The sequence below is a fragment of the Mauremys mutica genome, chromosome 11 (genome assembly GCF_020497125.1).
Source record: "Mauremys mutica isolate MM-2020 ecotype Southern chromosome 11, ASM2049712v1, whole genome shotgun sequence".
NCBI lineage: Eukaryota > Metazoa > Chordata > Testudines > Geoemydidae > Mauremys > Mauremys mutica.
The window spans coordinates 30,109,305-30,120,690 of NC_059082.1; the positions used below are offsets into that span (position 1 = coordinate 30,109,305).

An 11,386-nucleotide genomic window follows, 5' to 3' on the forward strand; every position below is an offset into this window, starting at 1 on the left:
ATCCTTGGGCAAAAAGACATTATACGGTTGTCAAATTATGTTCAGCCATATATATATATATATACACACACACACACACACACACACGAGACTCCATGTTGTGCATTGTGTTGGGCACAAACTTAAGCTGGAGTTTGGATTTCAAACAAGAAAAGGATTAAACAAAATGTATTTTGAAAGACATCTCTGAATTTTACTATTCAAATCCCCAAGAGGCAACTTTAAGCTCTTGATGACACCTTTGAGGCTAGAGGTTTATTTGCAGGGTATCTACCGTGTATACTGAGCAGCAAGTCAGGCCAGCGCACCAAAGTCAGTGATCAAAGATCATCTTTTAGCTGTCACCCACACAAACAAAAGCAGAAGAAGCAGAAAGCAGATAAATGCTTTTTACACAATCCAAGCAGCAACAATATCTCATTTTAATTTACTTGAAAGAATGGGACCAAACCATCCCTGCCACCCACCCTAAAAAAAAAAAAAATGTTTTCTTGGACAACCTAATTTGAAGTCTTAAATGCCACTGAACAAGGGATCAGCATTTCTCCCCCTCCCTGCCTCAACCAATTCCATTGTAGCCTATAACCCTCTGTTTCCCTAAATACTCCTTTGCCATTTCAATTGGACACAGTGTTGTTATTTTTCCTCACTTCATGCCCTAAAACCTGTTCTATAAGGCTACTGTGAGCCGCAGCTGCTTTGTTTCAGAGCAGAGGTGACTGCATTTCAGGGTACGTCTATACTTACCTGCCGGGTCGACGCGTAGCGTTCGACTTCTCGGAGTTCGAACTATCGCGTCTAATTTAGATGCGATAGTTCGAACTCCGAACGCGCTCCCGTCGACTCCGGAACTCCACCACCGCGAACGGCAGTGGCAGAGTCGACGGGGGAGCCGCGGACTTCGATCCCGCAGCGTCTGGACGGATGAGTACTTCGAACTAAGGTAGTTCGAGTTCAGCTACGCTATTCGCGTAGCTGAACTTGCGTACCTTAGTTCAAACCCCGCCCCCCTTAGTGTAGACCAGGCCTCAGTGTTAGTCAGTGAGCACAACATTTCCTTTGGCCACCTTACAAGTGTGCTGCGGGACACACCTAGTGGGGCCAAAGGAACAGTCTGTAACAGTCGTCCCCAAACTTTTTACCTCATGCCCCCCCTTACGCCTGTCCATGCCCAAACCAGGGCTGGCAGCAGGGGAGATGTGGACAGCAGTAAGGGGGCCAAGGCAGGGGCCACAGCTGGGGGTGTGAGGCCAGGAGCGGAGCTGGGTGGCAATCCCTCCCCACCCCCTGTGGGGGCTGGCCCAGGTCCCAGCTGCACCTAACCCTTTAGGACTGTCCTGGAGGCTCCAGGAATTAGAGATTAATCTTTAATTAAATATTTTGTCATGTGATGAAACCTCCAGGAATATGTCCAACCAAAATTGGCAACTCTAGCTGCACCCACCCTGAACGTTCCTCTGTGCTCCCCCCAGGGGGGGTGCACCCCACAGTCTGGGGACCTCTGCTTTATAAGGAGGCAAGACTCTCACTGAAGTTACTTCAAAAATACCATACGACTGGATCTGGCAAGACCCATCTTCCTATGTGTGGAATTCCATGAAGGAAAGGTTTGCAGCGCCAGACCCCTATTCTGTAGTGACTGCAAGATCCTTGGGCAAAAAGGCATCATAAGAGGACAAAGTAGCATTTTATTAGACGCAATTGCTCACGTAGAAAAGTCTCAATCAAAACTTTAATACACAACATCCAAAATAGATTATGGGAATCTGTAAAGATGAGGGGGAGATTTTCAAAGGCATGATGTGCAGTTAGGCACCTAACTCTCACTGAAAGTCAATGGCAGATGCACAATCAACTGCCCTGTGCCTTTGAGCATCTCCCACAATACAATATCAGACACCAGAGAGAGTCCATTAAGTTAAATAAATACAATGGAAAAAACATGCCAATGAGCACTGACTTTTGTTAAAGTTGAGACAAGCTATTAACGTACAGGTGATAAAACCTTATCTGGGTACCTGGATGGCTCGCAATCACTTAACTATCCAAGGTGTTAGTAATAACCTTCTAGACAAAAATTACCCTCAAATAGTTGCCAACTGCTCAAAGATGAGTACCCCGGTACAATTCTCCAGATAAAATGGCAGGGCTGGGGTGCATTCTGGTGGACGTCAGAGTATTTTCACAAGTGTTGGTGTTTGGCTAACCATCCAGAAATTTATCTAGATAAACGTTCAGAAGAATGTTATCTGGATATACTGAGACACACAGACAAGGCTACCTGAACCCTATTTTCAAACTCCCCTCTCCATCTTCACACTTGTCCTTAAGGGAAAGTCCTCAGAGGCTGTCAGAAGAAGCTGAATAGTAGAGGGTACACACAAATTCTTCATGTCCTGGAGAATAAGACTGCCGCATACATTCTATTTTGGTTCTTCAACCAAAAGAAAAGTATTTTTGGTCAATAAATATTTTTGAATAATAAAGATAATTGTTGAAACTTGACACAGAGCAGAGTAATATGATTTTTTTAAACATAAAAACATAACCTAAACAGGATTTGAACTCTGTACCTGAAATATAGGATCAATTGTACCTGCAATAAGATTTTTGCTTATTTTTGCTGAAGTATCACTGAGGATCACAAGAATATTATTAATGCAAGAGCTACACATTTCAAACAAAAGTCTCAATCCTACAAGCTGGTGAAGGTGGACCAGAGTGCAACACAGATCAGATATCATGATGAGGACCTGAGAGTCCCCCCAGTTCATGCATTTTCATGTTAATTAATTAAATTTATTATAGATTTCATTTTTCTTCAGCTAAAGATGGAAGAGGAGGAAGGAAAACTTTCCTATTTTGAGCTATAAATGCCTCCAAAAGTCGGGCAATTTATCTACCTACTATGTCATTTGTCTCTCTTGATCCCTGAATAATTTTTTAATGTATTTTAAGCAAGTCTCTATATATAAGAAAGGAAAAGGATGAAAGGATTACAGGAAAAAATAAGTGTTACAAAAATAAAGAAACTTAGTAATGTTGGTGTCTCCTGCCTTGTAGCATAAACTGTTGGTAGCTGAAAGTTAAGTGCTTGAAGCCTATTAGAACTAACTCTTTTGAGAACCACAGCTTGGGCATGAACTTTGAGACCATCCCACTAGGTTTCTTTAAGGAAAAAAACAAAGCTTAATGTTGCACGTTTCTCCACATAAGCTATAGTACATATCATGCAGAAACAATCTATCCTTTCACTAGGTTGGCGAAGTTGCCTTTGCTGATGGGAGGATGAGGGGTGGAGGGGAGAAAATCAGAAGCAGTGAGAAACATTCTCGGATATACTATTTGGGCAGGTTTAACCAAAGCTATATTCCCTGCCGTGAAAAGCGAAAGCCCTTTCTCTGCACATGCCCAGCCCCTCATCAAGCACAGTGGGTGAAAGTCTGTGACATCTGTGCTCCACCTCCAACAGAGGCAGAATGATACAGGAAGGCAAATCCTGGCATATTTTTACTGTGTTTTCCATCTCCAAACAAGTTTGTTTCCCCAAAACTGAGCTCAGTTTTGAAGAGTTCCCATCACAGATCTCATTTAACTCCTCTCATCTAGAGCATCCATCCTACACCAATGGCAGCAATGGTGTTTTCTAAACATTTTAATATTACTTTAAAAAGGTAAGCAGCAGCAAATGGGGAAGGGGAAAAGGTTATGATTAATTTGGTTTGCCTCTTTTTTACATGAATGAGGTTGCTTCTAGTCAGCAACATTAGTTTAAAAACAGACTGAAGAGGGGCTAATATACTAGAAAATGCAAGTTTAAGTCTCAAGGAGCCAGAGCCTACAAAGAGCAGGTCTGCAAGAAAGAAACACATACATAGAGACCAGCAGATGTACTAACACAAAGAGTGTCAGGACAGCTGCTTTTCCCACCTATCCATAGTAATACGATGAAGTTAAACACAGTAGAAGGAATAGGAGAAAAAAAAACTTATGTAATTCTCTGCATCTTCCTAAGAAAGGTCTGTACAACTCAGACATATTGAGAAGTGTCAGTTTCAGAGTTTTCAATTTTAACCCCAGCCAGTAAGACAACTCATTTCCAAAACATAGCTTCTCAGTACGGTCGACTAAAATCAGAAAAATCAAGATGTAGACAAGTATCTGCACATATCATAGCCATAACTCCTGGATGGCTTACAGTCTCGCATGGGAAACTACAAGAATATTAAACTATTTACAAAAAATCCTTTACTATTTTATCACTATATGCCATAATATACTGCACACTACAGATATCCAAGTTAAATTAAGATGCCCTGTAGCTGTTATCTTCTTTTATCTATAGTTCCACTGGCTTGCAGAACTAATAAGATTTGTTGAGCAATAGACTCAGTAAATGCCTAAAATACCCCTCCTGCAAAACCACCACCATTTCTGTGATATTCTGTGGATCTCTTGACAGGCTAGGATGATTGAAAATCATCACTTAAATTACTATGGCCTGTTTGCAAAGCTAAGATGGTTGGTCTTTTTAAACCATCTAAAGGCAGAGTAGAAAGCAACTATAAAGTATAACTATATAAAGATTATATTACATAGAAATAAGAAAAAGAAAACCTTACTGAATTCTCCTTTTATGCCCTTGCTCATATATATCCACCAACAGAAGGGTACAGAGAAAACTAACTTTGTAAATCAAAAAGTACAGATTGCCAATTGTTAAGGCAAAGCATGCCAATTCTTCCCTATTGAACATACAGCCTCATACACACAGGACCCCCTCTTCCCCTCTAGCAATACCAAAAAAACCATCATCTGATCATAGTAAAGCTGGTAAAGGGGATGGGGGGGAAATTATGTTATAATTTATTACACTGTTTACTCTAAGAAAAATGAAGTGGAGAATTTTTAATTGAGTAGTTTTTCCCTCCAGACCTCATTATGAAGGAGAAGGGGGGGGGGGGGAGTTGATCAAAAGCTCTAATTCAGTTGCTACGCTGGAGGCATGATAAACCAGAAACAAATATAAATTCTAAGAAGTGTGCATTACATGAAGACTTCTCTTCTGTGTTTTTTGATCTTAAGACAAATTAACTCTGAATTCTCCAGCACTGTAGATGAGCAATGTGTGGAGATATACATACATACACACACACACACACACTTCAAAGCGAGGTACTGACAATTAAAATATACGTACACACACTATATAAACATTCCACATCTACATATACACACATTCCAGACAACATATTAGATAATGAGGTAATAACAAAAATTGTAAAAGTCACACTCTAAAATATTGCATATATAAATTAGTAGGAGAGGGATAGAAGCACAAAATTTAAAAAAAAAACAGAATACAGCATTGACTGCAGTCAGAGAAAAAGGTGATTCCAGCAGCAGCAACTTTCTGGATAGAAACACTTCCCATTTCCAGTTCTCATCTGACTGAAATGAGGCAGCTGCATTAAAGCTTCCCTGCCACCACTATGTTACCACAATAGAAAGAAAGAAAAGCTCTTCTGTACCAGGCAGAGAACATCTTCTGAATCCATCCCTGCACCAGACACAGCTATATAAATACCATCAATACCATCACCTTTCAAGACAATAGCAACAGATCGACCAAGCAATGCCCTCTCTCATCAGCTGCTACACATTAAATAAACTATCATATTAGTAAAATTACACTCTTCCTGCTGGAGTCTCTTTCCAATCTGGCTTCTCTTTGCACTGCTGGCAGGGTTGGTTTCCTCCCCCGCAACAGCGAGAGAATGGGGATGAGATTTGGTGGCAGCAAAATCCTCGCTCTGCAAGGGTTGCACTGCAGGCAGTTCTCCGCCCCACGGACCCCTTTCAAGGAGCTTAATTTCCCCCCACTAGCTGGAGCTAAAATGTGGTTGGTCAATTGGTTTAGGGGGAGGGAGAGACTACATGCAATATCCTGTTATTAGCATCCCACCAGGACAAGGAGCTCGAGGTAGGAAAATGGGACTTGCATGCAGCATCTGCCCCCCTCCCCCTTCAGCACACACTGCAAGGAGCTCAGGGTAGGGGAGTGGGACTTGCATCCAGCATCTGTCCCCTTCCTCTAGACACACACTGCAAGGAGCTCAGTCAGGGTAGAGGAGTGGGATTTGAATGCAGTATCTGCCACACAAACAGAATGGGACTTGCATGCAGCGTCTGGTCCCCTCCCCCCACACAGACATACAAACTGCAAGGAGCTTGGGGTAGGAGAGTGGGACTTGCATGCAGCATCTAACCCCCTCCCCCCCCCCCCCACACACACACTGCAAGGCATTCAAGCGGCTTCCACACACTATTTCCCTGCCAGCACTGCAGCATCCTACTCCCCGCTCCTGAGGGAGCTCCCAGCGGGGGAGGTGTCTACAGCGGCTCCCTCCTCCCCCCCGCGCCTGGGGCACAAAGGCTCCCACTCGGCCGGCCCCTTTCTCTGCTGACCCCTCTGGGAGCAAAGCCCCAGCAAGCGCCAGGGCAGGGCTGGCTGGCTGCCGGGGTTTAACCTCCTCACCCCCCCCCTTACCTGGGCTGGGACTATGCCGCCCCTTCGCCGCCACTCCTGCTCCTCACAGACCGACCGGGACCAGCCGCACCAGCTCTTTTGTGTGACTGCTTCAGAGCAGAGCCACACACGGAGACTACTAATGAACCCAGGAAGCTGAATAGCAACAGATACCGCCTCCTCCCCAGCCGCCCCAGACTCTGCATGGCGCATAACCAAAGCTTCCAGGCGTTTGAGGAAGGGAAGCCCAGTCCGCCTTTGGGGTCTGAGAGGCGTCAGCAAGCTGCCCCCCCCCCCACTCATTAACATGATTACCCTCTCCCCTATTCCCTGGCCCTCCCACAGTCAGCAGCAGAGAAAGAATCAGGGCAAACAGGACTTTCCTAATATGACCTTCCCCAGGTTCTCTATGATATTAACTGGAGATGGCCTCAAGCCCCAAAAATCAGATCTGGGTCAGAGTTCAGATTATTACCCTTCCTTCTCCTTTCCCAGTAAAGTTTGGGAGTGTTTGATTGTGGGGTTTTGGTACAGATGCACCTCTACTATAAAGATATCCCATCTCTAGCTGAGCAAAACAAAATACCTTTTTTTTATATTTCATTTGACGTACTGTACAGGTACTCTCTATTGCCAATGGATACGGTTGCTGAAGTATTTGCTCTGTATACAGAGCAAATAGCTAGAAAATGGGTGAAAAGAATCAATTGGATAATTTGCTTTAAAATATTGGGAAGTTAGATACATTATTCAACAAATTTTGGATTAGCTGGAATCCCACACTCCCCTCCTCAGGTCAGGAGGTTCATACCTGCCCACAAATGGTAAAGTCTGAGAGCTTAACATCAGTTGCCAATACGTTTTCTCTCCACTGTTTCAAAACAAATCAGACATACAATACATTTTTATATTTAAAAAATTCAGACGACCACCAATTGGTAAAGCAAGGGATGATCTAAGGCTGGGAGTCAAGTACTGTCCTTTGGGCCATGTTTGGCTCTTTGGGTCCAGGTCTAGGTTCTGCTGTAGCTCGTTTACAATGGTACGACTTTATGGTTGCCAGGTATCCGGTTGAAAAGGGAACCTGACAGTATCCGGTCAGCACTGCTGACTGGACACTAAAAGTCTGGTTACCAGAGTAACCACAATCAGCCTCCCCGCCGAGAGGGCAGAAAGAGGACAGAGATCCTCAGTGGTATCTACAGGGGGCCTTTCATAGGCCGAGGAGGTGGCTCTGGTTGAGGAGGGGGCTAGCCCAGGGTTGGGGAAGGGGAGCGCCCCCAGGTTCACAGCGGCACTGCGAGCAGAGCAGGCAAGGGGAGGGCAAGTTTCCCGAGCATGCCAGAGAGGCCACGAGAAGGAAGGAGGCAGCCCGCTACCCATGGGCGCAGATGTAGGGAGAAGAGCCATTTGGAGAGCACCTCCTGGCCCTGCTCTGCTCACCCTCTTCTGGTAGCAGAGGGGCCCGGACTCAGCGCACTGTGCCACGTGTGGCCACTTCCCCTGAAGGGCCAGCCCGGGCTGGGCTGCTAGTCCCGGCTCTGTACACGGCACGATCACCACCCAGGTAGGAGCCCGGCCACCCCCCCGGCAGTGCTCCCTGGGAACTCGGTTGCCTGCTCGCTCCGGATGGCAGAAGTTGGCAGGCTCTGGTGCTTTGCAGCTGCAAGAGCCCCTCACTGTCGGGTGCAGAGGAACCAGGAGTGGAGGCTCATTAAATCCCTCAGGAGAAGTGGGGAGACCCCAGAAACAATATTTCTGTGTAAGTTTTCTGGAGCCAGACAGGGTGAGTGGGTGTGGCTGCTGAGGGAGGGTGGCTACAAACAATGGGGTGAGTTCCCCAGATGGTCCAGTTTTCAGCCCCTGATTCCAGTTCCACAGATCTGGAAGCGCAGGGGGTGCCTGGATGTGTTTGGGACCGTCCCTTGCCTTGGTGTTGGAGGCCTGGGAGCTAGGAGTGGAGACTAGTGGTTAGAGCGGGGATGACTGGGAGTCAGCATTTCTGGGTTCCAGTGGCAGATTAGCCCCTAGGCCAATAAGGCCCATGCCCAGGAGCTCTGACCAATTGGGGCACCCCCATGCCCTGACCCACTCTGACCACCCAGCGCTCCAGCTGGGGAGCGGGGGAAGCCTCCATGCCCTGACCCTGCTCCCCAGCAGGAGCACCAGGCAGGTGGGGCATAGCTCCCCAGCAGGAGGAGGGGTGTCCAGTTTTCAGAAATTGGAAAATTGGCAACCCTATGACTCCTTAGGAATTCCCCAGCATAAAGGAATACACTAAGAGGAATAGTACTAGCAGAACAGCTCTAAATTACACAGTTCAAATAAGGAGCATGACCTGGGCATGGCACCAGAGTGTCTGTGCCCTATAACTATTCACAGTTGCCACACCCCTCCCAATGGGCTTTTGCAGCAGAATAAGTTAGAGCAACCTGAGGGCAACTCTAGCTTCTGTGAGGGAACAGACTAGTCCCCACCCAGGTCCAGAATCTTGATGATCAAAGATAACATACAAGTGCCTTGCCACACCTATTTCTCTCTCCCACCACCAGCTATGCCAAGTTCAGTTAATCCAAGGCTCAGAATCATTTTTTTTCCTCTGTTCAGCATCACTTTCACAGCTGTAATATCTGTGCCTATGGCACCTTGAGCACCCATCATTGAAAGTGTCAGGTGTTAATATTGCCTACCCTTCCCTCACCACCCACTATTCCCTCTCTCTCTCTAGCAGTGGGAAAGGTAGGGCAAGATGGGAACTGACACTGATTTCGGGACTGCCACTAAATTGAGCAACCTATTTTTTTTCAAGGAAATGTACTGAACAAGGCTTGTTTTTAAGGGACAGCATGCCTCACAATGTTTTATTCACAATTCAAGAGTCATATTTGCATTACAGTATATATTTTTTTGCAGGTTTCTTATATCAACTAATTATTAGTATCACTGTATTGGGTGCTGGCTCGATGATATTCAAAATGCAAAACAGGTGGTACCACTCTTGCTTGGGGTGCTACAAAACATAAGGCCCTGCCTACACTGGCAAGTTTCTGCACAGTAAAGCAGTTTTCTGTGCTGTAACTCCCGAGGTGTGAACACTGCCAAGCCACCTAACGCGCAGAAACTGTGCAGTTGTAGCACTGTAAAAAAACCCACCCCAACGAGAGGCATACAGCTTTCTGCGCTGGGGCTACACCCTGGTCGATTACAGCGCTGCAATTGGCCTACGGGAGGTGTCCCACAATCAGGGGTGAAAGTAACTTACAGGACTTACCGGTACTGCCGGAGTCCTGAGGGGGGCGTGGTCTCATCCGGAAGAGGCGTGGCCTCTCAAGGTTTAAAGGCCCTGGGGAACCAGCTGTGACTGGGAGACCCAGAGCCTTTAAATCAACCAGGGGCTCCCAGCTGCAGAGGTGGCTGGGAGCCCCCCGGGGCTCAGGGGCAAATTAAAGGGCCCGGGGCTCTGGCCGCCAGGGGGAACCCTGAGCTTTGCAGGGCTGGGGCAGGGATTTAAAGGGCCCAGAGCTCCTGCCACTGAGGGAAGCCCGGAGCCCTTTAAATCCTGGCCCCAGCCCGGCTGCCGGAGCTGCACGGTGCTCTGAGTCCTTTAAATCCCAGCCCCAGCCAGGATTTAAAGGGCTCTGGGCTGCCCGTAGCTGCAGGGAGCTTTGAGCCCTTTAAATCCCAGCCGCAGCCGGGATTGAAAGGGCTCTGGGCTGCCCGCAGTGGCGGGGAGCTCTGAGCCCTTTAAATCCCCGCCCCAGCCCAGCCGCCGGAGCCGCAGCTGGGATTTAAAGGGCTCTGGGCAGCCCAGAGCCCTTTCAATCCCTGCTGTGGAAATCGATGCGGTCCAGCACGGCATACTGCCTCTTGGCGGTACGCCGTACCGGACCGCACCGGCTTACTTTCACCTCTGCCCACAATGCCTGTTCTCACCTCTCTGGTGATCAGTTTGAACTCTACTGCCCTGCCCTCAGATGACCACTCCAAGCTGCTGGACCTCATCAGCATTTGGGGAGAGGAGGCTGTCCAGTCCCAGCTGCGCTCCAGCCGTAGGAATTATGATTCCTATGAAAAGATTTCACGATGCATGACAGAAAGGGGCCATGACACATTGCAGTGCAGGGTGAAAGTGAAGGAGCTGCGGAACGCCTATCACAAGGCGAGGGAGGCACCTCTGAGCTGCCAATTCTACAAAGAGCTGGATGCGATACTTGGCGGCGACCCCGCCTCCACCACGAAGACCACTGTGGATACTTTGGTAGCTCATGTGCCAGTCAAAATGGACCAAGCCAGGAGGAGGAAATCTTGGATGAGTATGTGGCAGGGGAGGGGGACTCAAAGGCAGAGGATGACTTGGAGGTCAGAGATGCATGCAGTCAGGAGCTCTTTTCTATCCCAGAGGAGGCTAGCCAATCACAACTGTCAGATGTTGGCAAAGCGCAAACAGGTGAGGAGCCCCTGGCAAGTGGATTTGATTTTGGGAATCGCTAAAGCGAGTTGTTAGGGGAAGGAGAGTTGCAGAAAGTAGGCTTGTCTCCCACCGCATGTCTAGTCTGATAAGCGGAATAGGCTGTTGATTGACTCCCTCATTTCATGAGAATCTCCCTCAGAGATCTCCTGGAAACTCTTATGGAGATACTGAACAATCTGCTGCCGCAGGTTCTTAGGCAGAGCTGCTTTGTTTCTTGCCCCATTAATGGTAACTTTCCAGTGCCCCTGTGCCATCACGGGGGGTGGGTGACCATTGCTGCACACCACATAGGGACCAGGGCGGAAGCCGCAGTCTTGGAGAAGATCCTCCCTTGAGTCACTGCTGAGGGTCAACAGCGAGATATCTTCCATAATGATCACATCCTG

General features: G+C 47.4%; 1 protein-coding gene across 4 annotated transcripts in view; it reads right to left on the reverse strand.

The window, feature by feature from the left end:
* Window positions 1–6,676, reverse strand: part of APBA2 (amyloid beta precursor protein binding family A member 2) — a 228,795-nt gene extending 222,119 nt beyond the window's left edge. Inside the window, exon 1 of one of the 4 annotated variants that reach the window (XM_044980041.1) lies at window positions 6,551–6,675. The gene's annotated coding sequence lies outside the window, so the exon portion shown is untranslated. Of the gene's footprint in view, window positions 1–5,692; window positions 5,813–6,550 lie in introns of those variants that run through there. The other 3 variants (XM_044980032.1, XM_044980038.1, XM_044980034.1) reach the window with 3 other exon arrangements.
* Between the last annotated feature and the right edge of the window lie 4,710 nt (window positions 6,677–11,386).